The following is a 23,237-nucleotide window of genomic DNA, read 5'->3' as shown; positions in this document are numbered from 1 at the left end:
TCTCTCTCTCTCTCTCTCTCTCTCTTTCTCTCTCTCTCTCCCTCTCTCTCTCTCCCTCCCCCCACGATACAAACAATAAAAGGACCTGTTACTACAGAAGACAAAGCTGGATTCTTATCCAGTGAGGTGTTCTTCTGTTGTTGCTTGCCTTGTTTTTAAATGTAATTAGCAAAAAAAGATTTGCAGACTGCCTAACCAAAGCTATGGGACTTCAAATGAAGAATCGGTCACATACAGCCCCATACCTAAGTTGCCAGTGCCAAGGCAAGCTTTGGTCTCCTTTCATGAATATATCAAACCCATCAGAGAAAAGGAGCCCTCCAGAATATTCAAGAAATCCTAAGGGCTCAGCCCCTGGCTCTTTCTGTGGCGGAAACAGCCTGTGCCCCTGGATAGTGCACTCAGACCACTGCAGGTCTCTGGCCACATTACAGCCACTACAGCGGTCCCCCAGCACACATAGGCATGCACTCCTACTCTGTGCCACCAAGATTTTGAGAGGTTTCTAGGTGACTTCACTCCTTTGTGGTAAGTCTCCGAGACGTCCACACATCGGGACAAGGCTGAGTTACTATAGGGTGTGGTCACTTAAGCATCTTTGGAAAGTGCGCCTGATCCATTCTTCTTAGGAAAGAACCTGTTCTTTCCTGGGTGCCAGCCAGATCACCTCTAAGATGGAAGCAGGTCCCTTGAGCTGAAACACATGTACACTAGGAAGGGAGGAACAAGCGGGAACCGAGAGAGGAGGCTCGGGGAAGTGGATTTTAATTAATATGATCAGAGATACACAGGAGAGTAAATGAGACCCAAAAGGTGAGTTTTCAGTGAGGTACATGGAGCTATCTAATACTGGAGACATACTGCTAAACTACTGAAGCAAAAAGTTCACCTATTGGGGCTGAAATCATCATTTCTCATTTCTCATTTAAGCAGGGTTGTATCTATGTTCAACAAATCTGGACACCCCATGCCCCACTCCCTTAAAAAAGAGTGAACATGAGGGCAGCTTGAAGTAGCTCTGCCATGGACACCAGGGTTACAAGAGCCTGCCCCGGCGACCCATGGAGATCCTGCATACTGTGGGTTAACAGGAGTGCTGTCCGCTGTTGCCCCACCCCTCCGTGACCTGGGGGTTCCTTCAGCTTTGAGCAATTGCTAACTTGTTTCTTCAGTTTCGGAGGCTGCTCTGGAATGTTTCTCTGGCAGAGTAATAAAAGGTAGAAAAACCATTAACACGGTAGGATGAATCCTTCAAGTTCTTTATAAATTCAAAGCTTGCGCCTCTTCAGGACTGGGCAGTCTGGGGGAATGATAGTAACATGCCTGTGTTGATCTGTCCCTGACTGATCATCTCCCTGCAGTGAGATGAGACTGGGCTTATCTGCATGACACTCTGGGGGTGGGGTGGGGGGGAGAAACGATGAGGCCCATGCTTTGTACGAATTCTCCATAAACTGAACTACCCGTGCAGGTAGAGTCGAGTCTGAATATCCCATTTAAATCTTCAATTCTTCACTCGGCAAGCCACAGAGATAGCCCATCTGCCCTGTCATTTTACCAGAATGGTACTGAAATTTAAAAAAAAAAAAAAAAGAAAAAAAATTTTTTTAGAAACTTATTTTATGTGTACAAATGTTTACTTGAATGTGTACCACATGCATGCAGTGCATAAGGCGGCCAGAAGAGGGCGACAGATCCCCTCAAACTAGAGGTCTTACAGGTTGGGACTTGCCAGCTGGGTGCTGGAAATTGAACCCAGGTCCTCTGGAAGAACAGTCAGTGCTCTTAGCTGCTGAGTCATCTCTTCAACACCTTCCCTTCCAAGAAAAGCCTTTGTTTATAACTATGTTCTGAGTATAAGATTAGAGAAAGGACAGAAAGGAGAGGGTTTCCGGGGCAGGGGGATGAGGTGGTCCACAGATAACCACTGCCTGTCTGGCTCCCAACTCTCCCAGTGCTGTGAGATCTTTGAGCAGAAGCATTCTCCCAAGTGGGACAGCAATGTAATACTCTGGATGGGGATTTTTTTTTTTAATCTCCTTAGGCTTTTTACTGATGTCCCATTTTTTTCTGTTATTTGCTGCCCTTTGAAGGGCTCCATTAAAGAGACTTTTAAAAAACGTTTATCCCAGCATTGCAAAGACACCCACACTAAGCTCTGTTATCAGGGGATCCTAGCAAAAAGGAAGCTGATGGCTATGTTCTCCTGCTTTTACCTTCACCGTGCAGAAAAAAACAGATGCTTTAGCGACCAATGAAAAGAATTCACCTTGATGAGAGTATTCTTTCACAGGAAACATTTTAAAATTCAAAAACAGACAGACAAACAAACAACAAACAAAAATCCAGGCCTAGATTTTATTCTGCTCACTCAAGGACAAATGTCATGGTTTCTCTTATATAAAAATCCGGGAGGGAGGCAAAGACGGACCTTCAGGGAGGGAGAGATGGGAAAGAGATAGCAGAATTTATGTAAAATGAAAGCAGATTGAAGGAGTATGTGGTGATGGATGGGGACCAGCAAAAGAGGGCAGGACTGTGCCTGTGTGTAAATTAGAACAAAGTATAATGCCATACATATGTATGCCAATATCGAGATAAAACGGTATACTAACTTACAAAATTAATTTAAAAATATTTTTAATTAGTCTGTTTACATACAAGTATGTAAATAAATGACTTAATTATTAAGATGTATAAATTTAAAGAAAAAACACTAAAATACCTGGTCAAAGGGCATAGCATGAGAATATGTGAGAAATGTCAGTCAAGACATTTTTAAAAGATAAAAACATAGTCCAGTTGATGCCAAATTTAGGAGACGGATGGGTAGACCTTTTGTTTTAGTTTCGTCCAGACTTTACTGCATTTCCTTTGTCTACGCAACTCTTCTATTGCCAGTTTCTGTTCCCTCTGCTGATTGAAACAAAAGAAAAAGAAAAACCCGAAAAATAAACAAAACCAAACCCAAGGACCTCTTAACCGTAGCATGACCTGGCAACCTCGTATGAGAGTCGCTCTGAGGAGGAACCATTCTTCCTAAGGAAAACCCCACACATCTGGCTGCATGAACCTGAAAATACTAGTGCGTGCGTAGAGCCAGCTGTGACAGAACACCCAGTTCTGAGATGTGAACTGAAATGTGCCCAATTATTTAAGTAAGGAAATGTCACCACCTTAAGTCCTACTATAGTAAGTGGAGGTGACTTACTGTGCAACCCAGGCCCTTTCTCTGGAACTCTATGAGTGCCACCCATTTTAAAAGGAAAAAAAAAAAATCAGCTAGGTGTGATGGTGGTGTGGGCCTTTAATCCCAGCACTCGGGAGGCCGAGGCAGGTAGATCTCTGAGTTCGAGGCCAGCCTGGCCTACAGAGTGAGTTCTAGGACAGCCAGGGCTACATAGAGAAATCCTGTCTCAAAAAAACAAAACAAAGCAAAACAACAACTACAACATCTCCAAAGGCCTATAAAGACTCTGGAGTAGGAGCCTTGGTTGTTGAACACTACACCCTGACTTTTTTTTTTTCCTGACCATGTAAAACACCCACATTCACTCCGGAAGACCAAATTTCAACGAAAGGATGAAAAACCTAGGCTTAGCCTTGATGAATAGAAAGTGTGTTAGGTCTTGTATGCCCTCATTTCTGATCACCTGCGCAGCCATATAAATAATGAAGGCTTTAGTATACCCAAAGGCCTATGAGTGCATTTTAAATCATAATTGTTCTGAGTGAAAGGGTAATTTGATTGATCTAAAAACAGTCTACAGGTGATTACATATTCTAAAAATGTTAAATGTTAACTACTTTCCAATGGCAACCTTTTTTTTTTTTTTTTAAACTCCCAAATTAGAAAATTCTCCAGCCCTTAGAGAAGTTAAATATAACCTCAGAGGATGGTTTAAGCTATGTGCAATGAAGTTATCCAAATGAAAAGCTAGACTCCGGGAGTTCACGGAGGAGGATATGCCGCCCCATAGGCAGGCTGCTTACTTGTTCGGCACCGAGGGAAGACCCGGCCATCAGGTATTTGATACCAATCTGAGACGGTTCTATTTTTAAAATAAGTAACTCTCATAAGAGGACACGGAGCCAGTCAACTCTCCTGGAACAGCTCTATTTTTAAAATGAAAGTCGCTTACCGTGGGCAGGTTATCAGGCAACAAAGTTTTTTTCAAGTTATCTTCTACAGAAAATTCTACAGAAAACTCTAACCCAGTAGTTTCCTGGCCAAGGCTCAAGTACCAAAAGACAAAAATAAATAAATAAATAAATAAATTTCTTTTTGCCATTCAGGTGACATACACGAATGGCTCAACTCATTTTATTTCTTCGACTGGGCCATTGGGAATTTCTTTTTTGTTGTTGTTTATATTTACTGATTTATTTTTAATTCTTTTTCTTTTTTATTCTTGGATATTTTCCTTATTTACATTTCAAAGCTTTCCCAGCTCCCCCTCTCCTCCAACTTCCTATCCCATCCGCTTGCTTTCCCCTGCTTCTATGAGGGTGTTCCCTGACCAACCTACCCACTCCTAATCCCTAATTAGGGATTTCCACTCCAGGCTGGTGAACTGACACACCTGCTACATCCTGGAAATAATAACATGCTCTGGCATTCTTCAGTAGTCTTCAAGGTCAAAAATACCTGAGGACTTCAAGAGAAAACCAGCTGTTTTCCTGGAAGCCCTGGAATCTGGCCTCTGACCTCTGACCTTTGAGGATCACCCAGCCAGTTCCTGGTAGAGCATGCCTAGAAACGGGTTCCACACTCCAGCTTTACTCCATTCCAGACTCTCCCAGAGCTTAAAGTGAAACTGCCAGGAGACCGGAGACATTTGTTACTGGTTAAACAAGCTGCACCTCATTACGGATTTCCTTGCTCCCTCCCTTCATGATCAAATTTTTGAAACACGCTTATCCACGGAGTCCAGGGGGACCTTGAACGTGCTTTGTTGGCAAAGGATGGTTGAACTTCTGATCCTTCTGCCTCTGCCTCCAGAACGTTGGGATGGTAGGCTTGAGCCACCAGGGACCAGCTTATGCAGGGCTGGGGAACGAACTTGGGGCTTAGTGTGTCCTAGATCTGCTCTTGGCCAGCTGGGCCACACCCTTGCGCTGCAAAGGTTTGCTTTAAATTAGAAAAGACGTATAGTGATGGTTCTTTGGGCACAGCTGATGGAATCCTCTCTGTGCAGTGTTGGCATTGATTGTGCCCCACATTGTGTGAAACGACAGTTGGAAGAGGTACAGACAGTGGAATTTTGGTTTTCATCTTTAACTTAGGCTAGTGATAATTTTGAGGTTACATCTGGCACAACCACTTTATCCCACCAGTAAGAATAAGCCCACTACCACAATTTTTGAGCCAAATTTGAAGCAAGCTTTTATTAAATACTGACCAGGTATTTCATGAATACTGAACAGACCCATACCCAGGATTCTCAGAGTATGTTGCCAAATGAGACAGGGACTTATAAAGGCAAAACCCATGTTGGCTACGTAGTTCCCACCTTCGTCCAATCAGGAACGAGCACACATCCTGCTGTACTTCTTGCCTAGGTATCTCCTGGCTACCAAGATGTGTGACCAAGCATACCCTGTGCAGTTGAAGGAACCATGATTACTGACAGAGTGAAAACACCTGCCTTGTTATCTTATATGAACGGCCTCTAGCATCCTAGAACGGTACCTGTCCTTGGGCAGGTGGCCTTACGGGTTAGAGGCATTTTTGTCTCGTAGATCTCTTACGCACAGTGACTTAGACTTAAAACATAGTGCTAACCTTCACACCAACACGTTTCCTTCTTCTCCCTGCTCAGCCCTTCCAAAGAGAAGCTGGGACCCTTGGACGGCCAGCTACAGTGGAAACAGTGTAAGGTCTATGTCAAAGTCACATCCCAACTAGCCTTTTTTTTTTTTACTTGTGTCCTGCAAACAGTTAAGGAAATACACTTTCCTTTGAAGTCCTTGACTCTTCTCATTACAGAAAACGATACATTGACGCTTGCACATCCGCTTGTGTGCCTGAAGATTCGGGCAGGTATAGACATGAAATAAAACACTGAGTCCAGCTTGCTGTCTAATACATGCGCGCTCCGCCATGTAGCTAACGAGCCTCTACACTGTAGTTCCTAAGACCCAGCTTAGCTGGAAGCAGTGCTCTCTTTTGAATATGGCTTAATGTCCCCCTTCCATTTCCATGTGTGTTGGAAGCTTCGGGCAGGTGCATAGCAGGACTTTCCCGTTTTCCTGGGTGTCTCTTCTTTCCCGATTATTCAGCCTTGTGCCCATTAAAGTATAATGATATAATCCAAGTGGATTAGTAAGACGGGGAGAGACAAGGTGTTCAAAGGGAGTTAGCAAGTGGGCGGGCTACTTTTTGATACTTCCTTCCCTGAAACTCTACCGGTATGGTTGTCTGGGCGGGGTAACTTTCTTTCACTAGACTTAACAATTCTCTTTAGAGGCCAGTGACATTGGCAGGACTATTCACACACGAGGGACTGATGAATCATGCCTTTGATCTTCCCCAAATCCTGTGTTTTACTTAGCAACAGTGAGAATCCTAAATGATTTTAGAAAGAGCTACCGAGACCCATTCTGAAGACAGCACGGTCTTGCTTGTGCAGGTATCCTAACAGTACCAACATGAAAATGAACCGGAACTATGGCTGCTTCTATTTGGCCCACACCCAAGTGGGATGAGTGTGCTTGTTCCATTTTCTTTTGATGTTATGGAAAACTTTCATGAAAATCAGATAGGTGCAGCTGTACCGCATCCAAAGGAGCAGTCTCTACTGCCCATATTCCAACTTACATAGTATTTCTGATGCCCCTAGTCTAACAGCCACTGAAATAAATCAGAGATTGGAAAAGAAATCACACCCTTAAAACCAATTTAAACCATATTTCACAGAATCTTACAACTCTATATTACAGTTGGTGCAAATACAATTAAGAATCCCATGTCATAGCCTGAATACCCGGAACCTATTATTTGGTACTGTTTTGGAATACCTTATTTCATCTCACTCATTTGACTGGGTACAGTTGGGTCAGGGACCAAGACAAATCCAGAAGATGACATAATGAACAAAATAAGCATATGCTGAATGGCTTGGGAACCTGCCAGCCACGCCTGACCGAAACAAATAAGTCAGTGAATTATCCTGCAAATTACAGATCTCCACTCCCCTTCTGTCTTAGGGTTCCTATTGCTGCACAAAACATCATGACCACGAAGCAGAGAATTAGAACAGATGTTTATGGATGAACAGTGGGGATCTGAATAGGAGGATCAAGTCAGGATGGGGAGGGGAGAGGGATGGGAGAGTGAATATAGGTATAGACAGCTATAAGCAATGGCTCTTTGAGGGGTAGTATGGAAACTGAATACAGTAGAAGCTTCCTAAATATATACATCTGTGAAGGTGATCTAAATGAAATCACCGAATAATAGGAGGAACATAGCCCCAACTGGACATCTCTTGTCATCAAATGAAGCTTCCAGTACCAGGATTGGCTAACACTGAATTGTGCTGCTGTTCAAAGGGGGTCCCATAGGAACCCCCCAACAACTCAGGCTATTGCCAAGACTATAGTTTGTTCTCCACAAACTGATAGCAAGGCCCTGCTGCTGAAGGTCACACCAATACAACTCACTGAAAGTAGGGAAGTCGAGCTGGCGCCTCCATAAAGCCTTCATCCCTACAAGCTAACATCTTTGGTCCAGGAAGGTTCTAGCAGCCAAAGGAAAAAGGCAAACACCAACCGAGCTACAAACCCTTTGATCTACAGTGATGGCCTGCCTACAAGGTGCGCTAGTGCACTAGTAACACCAGAGGTGCTGGTCTGAACCAACCAAGATCTGATTTGACTTAAGGCTCACTCTACCAAGAAAGAACCCATACCTGTCACTGCCTGAGGAGCCAAAAACCTTAGACTAGACAGGCCAAGGACCATACAAAAATCACATACTACTGTTCACTAAAAGATTATAACAATGAGATTACCCCTAAAACCATTTCGCTTTACTCATAGATGAGTGCCTTGCTCAGCCATCCCTAAAGATGCTTGCTTTAACAGCAGATAGGCAAGTCCAGAGACCCACAGGCAGATCTGAGAGTTTACGCAGAGACTGCGATACTTTGTAACACTTAACCCGAAACAGGAAGTCTCCATCAAATCCCTCCTCTCCGGGTTCAGGGAACAAGGCAGAAGGGGAGGCAGAAAGAGTCTAAGAGCCAGAGCGGATGAAGGACACCAAGGAAACAAGGCCCTTTAAATCAACAGGATTGCCACGCACAGGGATTCACAGAGATGGAGGCAGCACCGCACAGGGCCTCATGGGTCTGTACCAGATGGGGTCCCAGAGCTGAGTGGAGAAGTGGACACACGCCCCCATCCCTAACCCAGGCTCTAGAGTTGCTTTTCCTCAAAGGGAGGCTCACCAGGGGAGCAAAGTATTCTTAAGGGTAGGCCCCATCCCCCAAGGTCTAAAGGAAAGGAATTCAATGACTCTTTGGAGGTTCCTTGTGTTAGATGTGTCAGGCCTCTCTGTCTCTGTCTCTGTCTCTGTGTTTGTCTTTGTCTCTCTGTCTCAGTGTCTGTGTCTGTCTCTCTGTCTCTCCCTCTCTCCCTCTCTTTCTCTCTCTCGCTGTTTTTCCCTACAGGTCAGTTGTGTATATATTTTGGCTTTCATATTTGTATTTTTATGGGACCCTTGAGTGTTACTTGTCACCTGAATAAGTGAATGTCTGAGTCTATATATCTGTTTATTGTGCCTTTTCATGGGGTCTTTTTCTTCAGTTTGTTTTGTCCTACTCTGACATATTAGTTTTTGTTTTATCTCATTAATATTGTATTAGTTATATTCCCTTAGAAGCTTGTTCATTGTCTCCTAAAAGACAGAACAGGGTGGATTTGGATGGAAGGGGAGGCGAGGGGGGGCTAGTAGGAGTAGAGGGAGGGGAAACAGTAATTGGGTATATTAAATGAACAAAAAAATTATTTGAAAGGAGAAAACAAGCCTACGAGGAAAGTAAACACGCTTTCAGGATGTTGCCATAGCTTTATAACGATCGCCTCCAACCACTGTGAGGATTAATAATTACATACAGTAACTCCCTTGGATGGAGCTTTGCCTAGCATCATCTGGAATCTTGTGTTCAATGTGGCAACACTGTCATGTTAGGACAGGTTTGGTGACAGGCGGGTCAGTTGCCTAGCACAGCTCTCATGACCTCATTCCAGACTGGGTGTTCTAACCACCAAGTCTCCTTCCGCACGCATGCAGTACCCGCAGAGGCCAGAAGAGGGCAGAGGCTCTCCTGGAACTGTCAGTTTTGAGCCTCTAGGAGGCAGGTGCTGGGACCCGAACCCAGGTCCTTTGCAAACACAAATGTTCTTAACCATCCTGATAGCCCTCAATACTGAATTTTTATAGGCAAACACGCCTCTGATTTTAAATTATTTTTAAATTTAATACATGGCGAGATGATTTAAAAAAAAAAAATGGAAGTAGCATCCACCATCTAAGCTGTTGAGTACCACAAAAAGATAAAGAGTTAGGTCTACTGTCATCTAAGATAGTCTCAATCTCTATTAGTAGCTGCCGAAATATTATTCTGTTGTCTTCATTTGTATTTCTTTGATAGGAGAGTAAAAGCCTCCTTAAGTCTATTACTCTTCTTCATTTCCTTTTGTGTATCTATGCGTGTGCGTGTGCGTGTGTGTGTGTCCAGTGCATGTGTGTGCGTGTATGTGCACATGTGTATGTATGTATATATGTGTGTGTGTGCATGTGCACGTGTGTGTGTGTGTGTGTGCATGAGCATATGTGTGCATGCATATGCATGTGTGAGTGTAACAGCCCTGGTTGTTACTAGAACTTGCTTTGTAGAACCAGGCTGGAATCGAACCCCCAGAGATGCACCTGCCTCTGCCTCCTGAGTGCTGGGGTTAAAGATGTGGGCCACCATGCTCAGCTAATCTTTTTCATTTCTTCTTCTTCTTCTTTTTTTTTTTTTTTAAGATTTATTTATTTATTTTATGTGTATGAGTACACTGTAGCTGTCCAGATGGCTATGAGCCATCTTGTGGCTGCTGGCCATTGAGCCTCGGCCCTTCTCGCTTGCTCTGGCGTAGTTCACTGTAGCTGCCTTCAGACGCACCAGAAGAGGGTATCCAATCTCATTACAGGTGGTTGTGAGCCACCATGTGGTTGGTGGGATCCGAATTCAGGACCTTCAGAAGAGCAGTCAGTGCTCTTACCGGCTGAGCCATCTTGCCAGCCCTCTCTTTCATTTCTCATGTAACCAACTTAACTTCATGACCACAGTCAAATCAGGATAATTAGGAGAGATGAATGTATAGTTGAGCCTACAAAGCAGAGGAGTAAAGAACACAGACTGCCCTAAATCAAAACGAAGACTAAATAACCGGTTAGGGCTCTAACTGCCATTATACCCTTCCATATTTAGTTAACGCAAACCCAGCATGGCTGCTATAAACACACACAAACTTTGCGGATTCTAGAATACCTCTTATTTGTATCTTGAAAGGAGTAAGACTTGTTTCCAAGTGCATTGAAGTCAGGATAAAATCGACTTTGTTCAGGTTTGTACTTGCGTGAAACTTGATCCTCTGTCCCTGTGAAACTGTAAAATCCAACAAATTTACAGGAAAGCTTTCTGGTGCTGGAGAGATGGCTCAGCAGTTTAAAAAAAAAAAAAAAAAAAAGGTACCATTCATTCCAGAGTTCCAAGTTTCCATGTCAAATGACTCACAACTGCCTGGAACTTAAGTTAGTTCCTGGGCACCCAGTGGCCTCTTCTGCCCTCTGCAAACACAAACACACACACACACACATGCACACACACACATGCGCGCGCACACGTGCACACTCAATGCATACACACGCACACACACACACACAGAGAGAGGGGGGCATTGAAAAACCTTTTTCACTAAAACAAATCCAACGTTTCAACTCACGGTGATTTAACAAACTAAAGGTACGCCCATCCAGAAACTGAAAATGTCCCCAAATGGTGGGAAAGACGCTTTTCACAGGAAGTCAGGTTGTATTTTTCTATCCAGGTATTTTTCAAGTTTGGAAGGTAGAAAAAAAAAAAATTCTCAAAAAAAAAAAAAAGTGACTGCAACTTCCTCTTTTATGAGGGAGACAGTATTTACGGGGAGCTCACCTCTATGCCCAGGCAACTTTTTATCATCTTTAAAAACACAGTCCTGCCTCACGGGCAGATTCTGGTTCAGGTCAATATTCTGAAGCCTGAGAATCTTTTCTCGTTAATGGTAGGAAGCAGAAAGGGAGATTTATTCAGTGTGGATACATTGGGAAGCAGGACAAAGAGAGAGAGTGACTCCCCTAAATCCTTCTTAGGGGTCCTGAGGTAATGGAGAGCCAAGCGTTGGCACATAGGAGCAGTTCCGTTCAAGGTATTGGTGGTTCCAGCCCACGGCTGACTGAATGTCATCTGAGCGTCCGTCAAGCTGTCTGATAAGTTGATTGGACTCTTTCAGGGTGACAAGTTCCCCCCTCTGGTGGGAGCGCTTTCCTTCTCGCAGGCACAGATTCCCCGGGGAAACTCCCATCTTTTGGGGGGGAGGGGGCTCCATAGTCTAATGGTCATATTTAGAGACACAAAGTATGTCTTAAACGAGTGGTTCTCAATCCTTTGCGGATTAAAGGCCCCTTTCACAGGGCTTGCCTAAGACTATCAGAAAGCAGAGATTTACATTATGATTCATAACAGTAGCAAAGTTATAGTTATGAAGCAGCAACAAAATGATTTTATGGTTGGCGGGGTCACCACAACATGAGGAGCTGGATTGAAGGGTCGCAGCATTAGGAAGGTTGAGGACCACTAGCTTAGACGTCCTTCATATCAATCAGGCCTATCAAAACTTCCCAGTTTCTGTTCTAGCACCTCAATTTTGATGTGCACCATTTATGCCTGGAACAACTATAATAAACAGAATGCAAGTAGGGGCCAAGGTCAGAACACATTCAATAAGGGCCAGGCAGCCATGTATATGAACATTCTTGATCACCTCTTAGCTCTTGGTTTCTTTTTTTGGGTGTGTGTGGGGGGGAGGGACTGGCACAAGTAGCTCCATCTTGCCGGTTTAAGGCAAGAGTCTCAAGAAGCCTAGGCTGGCTTCAAGCTTTTGATCCTCCTGTTTCAGCTTCCCAAGTGCTGGTGGTCCAGGGAGACACTACCGTACCCAGAGGAGAGCCCAGGAAACCTATTCAATGTGTGCAGCCTGTAAGAGCCCAGCGCAAATCCAGTATCAACAGTATCATTCTTGCATGTATACAACAAACCCGGTACAGTATTTATTCCTTTGAAAGCAATACAGGTTGGGCATCCCAGTTATGAAAATCCAGAATCATAACTTATTTGAATACCACCATCAGAGAAGAAACGGAAAATACAAAATGTAGGTTAAAAAAATTTTAAATTAAAAATTAAAAAGTAAACAAAAACAACATTCAAAAAAATATAAAATTGCCTCTAGACTGTATCTATAAGGTGAACAGGAAACATAAATCTGTATTTTAGACACAGGTTCCAGCTCCAGACACTAAATATATATATATATATATATACATACATATATATAATATATATATGTAAATATTCTAACACTAAGCCACTTCTGACCCCAAGCATTGTAGATAAAGAACCTCCAGCCTAGGGGCTGAGAAGCAAGCAGTAGTTTAAAGCACCAGCTGCTCTTCCTCAGGGCCCAGGTTCAGTTCCCAGCTCCCCCATGGCAGCTCACACCAAGCCATAAGTGTGTTTCCAGAGATGCTGACGCCGCCTTTTCTAAACCCTGGCCAATCTCACCTCAGGAATGATCTGTTTCTCTCCTCACTGTCCTTCCATCAAACCTCAAAGTCAGGTGATTAGATAACTGGAAATGCAGGCTGAGAGAGAACACGTTACACCAACTACTCTTGGGGTTTTTTTTTTTTCTTCTTCTTTTTTTCAGCTAAATAGCAAATGGTGCATGATTAAGAGGATGTCAAAAGAGTGTTCTCAAAACTCAGCAAAATGTTCTTAGCATTTCGTTTAGGGATAAGAGCAGGAAAAGTGTCCAAATGAAAGAAAAAAGAAAAGAAAAAAAAGAAAAAACAAAAAGATAGATAACAGAGTCAGAAAGGTCTTCCAATTCATAATTCCCCTAACATTATGTTTTGTTATTATTGTTGTTGTTGTTGTTGTTGTTGTTGTTGTTTTGTTATTTTATGAGGTTTTTTTGCCTGCATGTACCTCTGCGTACCACATGTGTGCCTGGTGCCCAAAGAGATGGTAAGCCTCCATGTGGGTCCTGGGACTCGAACCCAGGTCCTCTGCAGCAACAAAAAGTGCTTTTTAACAATTGAGCCTGGGCTGGAGAGATGGCTCTTCCAAAGGTCCTGAGTTCAAATCCCAGCAACCACATGGTAGCGCACAACCATGCCCTTTTCTGGTGTCTAAAGACAGCTACAGTGTACTTACATATAATAAAGAAAGAAATATTTTTAAATATATATATAATCTTTAATAAAAAAAAAACAATTGAGCAAGTCTTCAAGTTATCCCTTTCTAGTGGGGTCCCACGCCTGTCTCTGAACCTTTCCTTCCATCCTTTGCAATACCCAGATGCCCAACAGGAGTCCACATAACAGAGTTGGACTGACTCTAGATTTCCACTCTGTTGGGAAGATATTCATTAGGCCTGTAGTATATACTATGGCCAAATCAAGAGCTGAGGCCATCATGGCCATAGTCCTACAGACCCTGAGATACAGGGCAGCTCAGGATGTGTCCTTAACATGAGAGATGGAGGATGAATGTCCCGTTTCCAGTCCAAAGATCTCTAATATAAAGAGTCTCTATTAAGGTAATGAGCAATATGCTGATCGATGTGGAAGTTAGTTCCTTCAGGACAGATGCTGACACCTGGCCAGCTGTCAGGGAAGAGAGGCACAGAAGCTGGACTGGAGAGAGCTAGAGAGTATCGTGTGTACAGTCAAGTAACACTTGGAAGTCTGGAAGAAAGGGAGACATGGTGCTGGCTTTGCCTATAAACTTCATGTCGTTTGGCCATAATGCCTGTTATTTAGCAACATTTTAAGGTAAAAAGATATGCATAGTAAAAAAAAAAAATCATAAGAGAGACAAAAAAAGAATGGAACAGGAAACCCAGAAATCTGATCACGTGGCGGAGATGTTGAAGCTGATGATCCCAATCCTAACTGTAAGGGAGAACCTCGAAGGTGGCTTTGAGAAATAAAACCTGAGAGAGATCCAACAAATAACAGAGGAAGACCTTTGACCTTACTGAGTTCCCGCCAGGCTTACAGGAGTAGGTGAGAACGCAAAGGAACTATGCTTTCCAAGGGCAGCAATCATTTTATAATTTTTTTTAAAATTTATTTATTATGTGACTATACTGTAGCTGTCTTTAGACACACCAGAAGAGAGTGTCAGACCTCATTACAGATGGTTGTGAGCCACCATGTGGTTGCTGGGAATTGAACTCAGGACCTTCGGAAGAGCAGTCAGTGCTCTTAACCACTGAGCCATTTCACCAGCCCAACAATCATTTTAATAATGACTTCAAATGTGGCCATACATGAAAACAGAAAAACGGCCTTCCAGAGTGTGGTAATGAGAGCTGTGGAGGACGATGGGCAAGGATTGGTTGCAGAGTATAGAATTCAAATTCAGGAGGCTGGAGAGAGGGCTCAGCAGTTAAGAGCACTGACTGCCGTTTCAGAGGTCCTGAGGTCAATTCCCAGCAACCACATGGTAGCTGACAACCATCTGTCATGGGGATTACATTAGGCTTCAGAAGAGTAGCAAAATTACGTAAGAAGTTGCAGTGGAAAGATTTTTATGGTTGAGGCTCGTCCCTGTGGCCATCCTGTCTGCACACTACTGCCATTTCCTGGGGAAGACCCTGCGCACCAAAGTGGAGTGAGGGATTAAGGCTATGATTATCTCTTTGCTGGAGGTTGGGGGGAAGCCTGTGTTTAGGGGTAGCAAAGGAACTGTCACTAACAGTGACACCCTGTCATCCAGGGATACATAGGTGGGCAGGGCAGCTAGCCCTCCATGGCAGAATGTGCAGGGACCACAGTTTGTGCCACTCCCAGGACAAGGGAGTTAGAAGTAAACTTCCCACTTCTCTCTCTTATTTCTTCCTGGTCCAAAGAAGACTGTGAAACCGGAGGGAGAGAGAGAATGGCCCTGGGGGAGGGGGGTCAAGTTGTAAGTAGAGTTTTGACCTGATCTCCCTAACCTGAAGCTTGGTGGGTGGCACCTCAGAGCCATCCTGTCCTTGGCCTCCTAGGTTGTCAAACACTGTGACTAGAGAGACTTCCAGAAGAAAGTAGACATGAGCTAAAAGCTATTTAGCAGGGTAAAAATCTTTGTCTACTTATGACCAGAATCTTAATCACAGCATAGAAGTCTCCCCTCCCCCAACCCCATGACTGATGTAAATCAATGATGAGGCAAAAGACAAACAGTGGTACAGGAAGTAGATCAGATCGGTTTTGTAGATCAGCTCGTTTTCCTATGCTTACGTAGATAGCGATGGTACCTCCAACTCGCCATTCCATCCTAGATATTGTCTGCTCAGTACTACGGGCCCATTCGCCCTGGGGACCCGCCAGACAAGCATTGATTGAGCAGTCCATGAGGTTCTAGTCAGCAGGGACCATCACCTATTCGTGGCCCAAACAGCTAATTTAGGATTACATATATGCTCTGGCTCACTCCCACCGTTCAGTCTGCACAAACACTGACCATCCTGTCATGCTACTGGACATCACACTAGTTGATGTCATACCCAATACTATGGAGTGAGATGACATCCCACTAGTTGATGTCATTGCCGACTTTATGGAGTGAGATGCCGAAGACTGTGGAGTTGGTAGGGTGGAAGTGTCAAAAGAATACCAGTGTCAGTGCGAGACAGGAGACAAGAGCTCACTCCTGTTATGGAGTAATGGGGTTTCCTGTTAGAAACAATTCCATTATTCAAGTCCCTGCCTGAACAACATCTATGGCATTAGTTGTGTTTCTCAGCCTGCCTTAGACATCCCAGCGTCTACTGTCTATAGTTCTAAGCCTTGTTCCCCTGGCTACCTACCATCCAACTCTGAAAGTTTCTTGGTACTCCTCATTCGGATTCTTTCCCTGCTTAAGTTACTCTGGATGAGTTCCTTGTTCACAACAAAGGACAACATGCTAAAAGGCTTGAAATGATAGGATCTAAGGGGCTTGGAACTGGATAGCCCCTGAGTGATTATGACCACACTCAATCCACACAGGAAGGAAGGCATGAAGAGACTGGAGGGAAGTCAGGGGAAGGGCTTCTACTTTTAAAGAGGGCTTCTACTTTTTAAAGAGCTTCTCCTTCATGCAATTTCTTTCAAGACAGGGTTTCTTCTCTATGTAGCCTGGGCTATCCTGGAACTCGCTCTGTAGACCAGGCTGCCTTTGAACTCACAGAGATCCACCTGCTGCTGCGTCCCAAGCACCAGGATTAAAGGTGTGCGCCACCACCTCCCAGCTACATGCACTTCCTCATCATACTCTGATAGGCTGTCTGGGCTGTGTACTGACTATATAAAAGATGCTGTCATTGAAGGCAACACTCTAGAAATGTACCTTAGAGAAAATATCTTTCATTTTCCTCCTGGTACCCCAGATCCTGGAGACAAAATTGGAAGAGAAGCACATGGATGTAGGGCTCTCTCCTCTTTGAGTCCCATGTAACTAACTTGGAATCCATTAGTCAAGGATTGTGTGCCGGGCAGTGGTGGTGGCACACGCCTTTAATCCTAGCACTTGGGAGGCAGAGGCAGGAGGATTTCTGAGTTCGAGGCCAGCCTGGTCTACAGAGTGGGGTTCCAGGACAGTCAGGGCTACACAGAGAAACCCTGTCTCGAAAAACCAAAAAAAAAAAAAGAAAGAAAGAAAGAAAGAAAAAGAAAAAGAAAAAAGAATTGTGAGTGAACCTCTTTGACTTTGAATCTTCAGGGATGTCAAGAGATGCAAAAGCGGAAAGATAGCGTGTCCTTAAGCATATCCAACGCACAGCTCCAGTTGTTCCTTTTAAATGACTGTCACTTTTAAATGAGTGACACCTGTGATAGGTGTCACAGGTGTCACTATCACAGGTGTCCCCTAATCCAAAAAAAATAGCTGACAATGCTTCTGCCCAGCCACTGATAGCCGATGCCCAGGACGTAAAGAAGGTGTTTTAAGCCAATCATGAGAACTGTCACATAACGAATAGGGCTCTTTATGGATCTGTGCGCCTTGTTCTCTGGCTTTACGCCCTCTAGGACTTGCTTTCAGGAAAATCCAGTAGTACTTGAGGATAGGAACTGTAGACATATCAGGCACGGCCCTAAGACACTCGGCCTCCAGATCTTGTCCACGAAGCAAAGCAACTCTTTTTATATAAAATGAGGAAATGGCCGGGCGGTGGTGGCGCGCGCCTTTAATCCCAGTGCTTGGGAGGCAGGGGCAGGTGGATTTCTGAGTTCAAGGCCAGCCTGGTCTACAGAGTGAGTTCCAGGACAGCCAGGGCTACACAGAGAAACCCTGTCTCAAAAAAAACAAAAAATTATCAATTTCATTTTTTACCTGTGTGGGTGTTTCCCATGCATGCACTGCCAAGCAATGCCCAAAGAAGTTGTCAGATTCTGGAGAGCCATAAGTCACTGTGCAGTCCGGGACCAGAACCTGGATCCTCTCCAAGAACAGTAAGCGCTCTTAACCCCTGAACCCCCTTCTCTAGCCCCAGAAGTGCCTTTTTAATTTTTGAAAAGAATGCGAGAAAGATCTAAGCGTCTCTCCTTCTCCTTCGTCCCCCGAACCTGTCCATGTACCTATAGACTTTTCTCTCTTCTTCCCTGTAAGCACCTGGATGATCTACATAAACATAGCCACAGTAGTGGAAAACACTACAGTTTCAGGCCAGGTCCTACAATAAGCTCTCACGCCTTTCAGACCACCCATCACTTAAGGAGCCTGCACATTCTGCTTGGCTCTCCCGATATCTACTTTAAAAAAAAAAATGAATAGATTAGTTCTATGAAAGACTTGACGAACCTCTTTTTTCAAAGTCTAGATTTTTAAATATAAAAACTCCTAGCTGGCTCTTCTTAGTGTTATTCTTTCAAAACCATTAAGCCGTTCCTTATTCACACAACTTCAAAAACACACGGTCATAGAGTTGACTTTTGTGCTTCACACTCTATCCCACAGAAGGAAGGATGCATGGTCTTTCGACACAGGTTTACATATTTAGAAACAGAGAAATGATGATGGAGAACCTCAACATGTCATTGATGTATGTTATCTGTGATTATTTGAAAGTACACTTATGTGGACTGGATGCCTCTGCGCGAGTGTGTGCGTGTGTGCGTGCGTGCATGCGTGTGTGTGTGTGTGTGTGTGTGTGTGTGTGTGTGTGTGTGCATATGGAGGTCAAAGGAAACCTCAGGTGCATTATCCCCTCTGGGGCTGTCCACCTTGCTTTTGAAACAAGTCTTCCTCTGGGATCTAACCTTCACCAAACAGGAGCTCTCAGGAATCTGCCTAACTCTGATTTACTTCTTCCATGATGAGGCACACATACTCGCAGGCCTGGATTTCTGCATGAACGCTAGGTCATTGTACAACTTTTTTTTTGTTTTTGTTTTTTCGAGACAGGATTTCTCTGTGTAGCCTTGGCTGTCCTGGAACTCACTCTGTAGACCAGGCTGACCTCGAACTCAGAAATCTGCCTGCCTCTGCCTCCCAAGTGCTAGGACTAAAGGCATGCGCCACCACCGCCCGGCTACAACAAACATTTTAACGACTGAACCATCTCCCCCAAACAAAAGATGTCTCTTTTATTCCAGGATTTTTTGTCTAAAACGGAATGACCAGGGCTGGTGAAATGTTAGTAGTCCGGAACACTTGCTGCTTTTCTGAAGTACTTGACCCCAGTTCCCAGCATGCACACTGGGCGGCTCACAACTGCCTTATGAGTGCATCTCCAGAGGGATTCAGTATTCTCTCCTGACCTCCATGGCTACCAGCATTCACATGGAAAACACACACACACACACACACACACACACACTAAACATAGACCAATAGAGCAATACCTCATTATGATGCGGTATAAGATGCTAACAGGAGTGAGTCCTGCCAGGTTTGGATAAGCACATGTGTTATCCACTTTCTTCACCACCACCACACAAGCGGTGGAAACCTCTCGCTTTAGGCCGCCCCTAGCCATAGCAGGCTCCTTTCGGCCTCACCGCCTCTGCTGTATTGCTGCTGCTTCCAAGCAAAGAAGGAAGCACCGAAACCAATGCTGTGTGAAGACACGAGACTTGACAAAAGAGAAGCCTGTGCTCGGACCTTCCACGTTAAGCAGGTATAGAGCCGGCCACTCAAATCCTTAGACGATCATTTTTTTTTAAAACTGATGAATGATGATAAGTAAAAACAAAGTTTGTGTTTGTCCCCAAGATGATGCCAATGAGGAAGCCAAGGAAGGTAAATATCAAGGCAGATTGACGGCTCCCATTGGATAACGCCCCGCCCCTGCCCCGCCCCCTGCCCCGCCCCTGCCTCCCTTTTTCAGATAATTCTTCAGCTTGAGGCTTTTCACCTTTTTAATATTCCTAACATCACGCATTCAACATCACACCCAACATTTCTGCTAAGACAGTCAGAAAGGGAGAGGGGGGAAAAGACACTGAAAAAAAAAATGTGGATTTTTACCGGCATACAGATGACTAATGCAAATAAGACCGTGACACTTCCGCTGTCCCCATCTGGCACATGAGGATGTAACATTGTGCATTCGCTTAATGATAATGCATGGAGAAGTTTCAAATGCTGGAAATAGGGTCCTGGTAATTATTGAATCTCAGACGGGGGTTTCTACCCTGCCTTTGATCATTCAGCTCTCAGATAAAAGACACACAACTTTTATAGTTATAATAAGCATTAATTAGCACTACAGCTGGGCAGATATCTACCCTCTATGCTATGTGTACTTCCCTATCAATGTCCCCAAGTTATAACTTGCCATGTTCCATCTGGACTGCTCTTACTCTAATTGGCCAGCCCTCACGGCCATGTTTTCATGGCTCACCTACCCATCGGCATTTCTCCTCTCGTGATCTCCTGCATTAGACGCCAAGCCCAGGAACCAAAACCTCACCTATCTCTCTTCTGCCCAGCTATAGGCTGTCAGCATCTTTATTCACCAATCATGGATAATGTGAGGATGTGAGGGTCAAGGTTACATAGCATCATTTGGGTCTTCGTGAGAATCTCTTCATCCTTGGGGGCAATCGGGGCAAACATTTAGCATTATGATACATAGCAACAGACTAAACCTCAACAAAATATATCTATAATAAGTTGGGAAATGGTCAACTACTCCAGGCTAATGAAACATTGACACAGAAATGAAGATACACCTCCAGTATATTTAGTGAGAAGAGCAATATCACACATGGAAAAATGTTGCCTTATCCACACATGCAAACCCAGTCCTTTCACTATCTATGTGTTCTATTACAACAAACTCATTAGTAAGACTCAATGCAGCTTCCCATACTAACTCTTCTCTAAATCTGGTAGAATATTTTTAGAACAAATGGCTAGAAGTAGGTCTTTCCATTTGATGTTCTAAAGTCTGTTTTTTTTAAAATTAGGATGTATTTTATCATTTTATGTGTATGAGTATTTGCTCACCTATATGTATGTGTACCTGATGCCTGTGGAGTTCAGAAGAGGGCATTGGATCTCCTGGAACTGAAATTACAGGGGGTAGTGAGTCACCATGTGGGTGCTGGGAACTGAACCCAGATTCTCTTAAAGAACAGCAAGTGCTCTTAACCTCTGAGCCATCTCTCCACCCCTTCTTCTGGTCTTAAAGTCGACTGGGCATCAGACACATACTTTACGTGAATATTATGTGTGAAAGTACAAGATTGAACCAAGCATGGAAGCTCACGACTGGACTCCTAGCCCTTGACAGGCAAGTTATGGGTCAGCCTGAGCTACACACATTGATCAAAGCTAGCTAGGCTGTGTAATGAGTTTAAGGACAACCTAGACTACACAGTGCATTCTGGGTGAACTTGAGCAATATAGTAAGATGCTGTCTTGATTGATAGATAGATAGATGATAAATAGATGAAACAAAGATAAAAGATAGAGAGATAGATGACAGATTGATAGATGATAGATGATAAATAGATGATATAGATGAGAGATGGATGATAGAAATAGAGATAGATGATAAATAGATGATAGATAGATAGATAGATAGATAGATAGATAAATAGCTAGACAGATAATAGATAGGTAGATGCATGGATGGATGGATGGGAGCATACATACATACCACACAGGTAAATTTCATATTTTAAATATTTTACATTGATTTATTTTATTTTTTTATGTGTAAGTATTTGGCTATACATGTCTAGTGCCCTTGGTGGTCAGAAGAGGGCATTGGATCTCCTGGAACTAGAGTTATAAAATGCTGTGAGTCAACATGTAGATGCTGGAACCAAACCCAGGTGCTCTGAAAGAGCAGCAGGTGCTTTTAACTCCCAAACCATCTCTACATCCTTTAAATATACATTTTTTGAAACCAGTATGTTATAGAAAGACCCTTTAATTTTTTTAAAAAAATTAATTCATAGGACCAAAAAAAAAAAAAAAACCATTCAACCTAAATAGTGAAGAATTCTGGCCTTAAAAATTCAACTATTTAAATAAATTCATTAAAATTCTTATTAGATAATTGAGGGCTAATATGATCAAAGCATAGTATGTGCATCTATGAAACTGTTAAAAATTCAAATGAGAAAAGTCAAACAAACAAAATAAACAAACAAAAGAACCTCTCATTAGATGCCCTATTTCCTAAATGCATCCTGGAAACAGATCAATTAATAGAATGATGTTTCACAGATCCCTGGTAGACCAGAAGGCTAGATTCTCCAAATTTATGTGGGATATATATGTATGTATGCACATATATATGTATATATATATATATACATGTATATAAGTTTTTTAAATGAGTAAATTATAAAAAGATTATTTACATAAAACATTGACTCCATATCACATAAAAAGATTCACACTGAATATAGAATTTTTTCTGATTTAAAATAATAAAAATGCTGCTATTTAAATATCTTCTTCAAACATTTTAGCATTCGCATCCACTAAAGATAGCCCCCAAATGTGGGAAGACAAAATCGTTAAGCCAACTGTTCTTTTGCAGACTCGTAGACCAGGGGCCTGGGAACCAGAAACTCCTGAAGAGATGACTGGAACAACCTTGTGGGGTGGGGTGGGGTGGGGGGGATTTTTCTTCCTCCTGCCAAGCAGTTCCTGCTCCTCCTGACTGGGAGGTGCTAAGATTAGAAATCACAAACAAGCAAATCATGTTGACTGCCAAGCTGTCACACCAGGAACACATTGTAGAGATCCCATGGCCTTGCTTGGTTCATATCCCCATTAGCAATCCTTACATTGTCAATGCGCAAATAGGCTGAGTATCCTTTTGGCTAGACTTGCTCAGCTTCCTCTCTGTTCAGGAGAATGACTCTGCAAGCATACCCAGAGGCCCAGGCAGAGATGGGTACCAGGCTCACACTACTGTCTGTGTCCTTAGTGTATATGTTGCCACAGTAACATATCCCAGTATTCTACAGGTTGAGGCAGGAGGTTTACCATGTGTATAAATGAGTCTGGGCTATAAAGTTTGGGGAGTGGTGGCTAGAAGGGTAGAGGGAGGGAGGAGAGGGAGAGGGGGAAAAGAAGCAGAGAGAGAGAGAGGGAGAGAAACAGGGAGACAGAAACATGGAGAAAAAAAAAACCGCTTAGGACAGAGGCACCAGATTACATGCTATCATTCCCCATCTCTGCCACTGCCACGCCCACCCTTTCCTCCAATGTCATTTCTGTCACTGAAATCCTACACACAGTGTTGACGCTCCGACTCAGAATATTTGCATCCATGCATGAAGCCTTGTGCTCAATCCCCAAAACCATATAAAGCACACACCTGTAACGGCAGCACTTGGGAGGCAGATGCAGGAGGCCGATCATCCTCTGCTTCATGGTAGTGAGTGTGAGGACAGTACGGCAAACATAAAAACGCCATGC

General features: G+C 43.5%; 1 protein-coding gene across 2 annotated transcripts in view; it reads right to left on the bottom strand.

The window, feature by feature from the left end:
- The window catches only part of Ank3 (ankyrin 3), a 642,120-nt gene that overhangs the window by 506,864 nt on the left and 112,019 nt on the right, over nucleotides 1-23,237 (bottom strand). The gene's annotated exons all lie outside the window — the stretch shown is intronic.

The sequence above is a fragment of the Mastomys coucha genome, unplaced genomic scaffold (assembly GCF_008632895.1).
Source record: "Mastomys coucha isolate ucsf_1 unplaced genomic scaffold, UCSF_Mcou_1 pScaffold3, whole genome shotgun sequence".
In the NCBI taxonomy this organism is placed as follows: Eukaryota; Metazoa; Chordata; class Mammalia; order Rodentia; family Muridae; genus Mastomys; species Mastomys coucha.
Note: the sequence above shows the minus strand (reverse complement) of the source record. Positions and strands in the feature narration are given on the sequence as shown.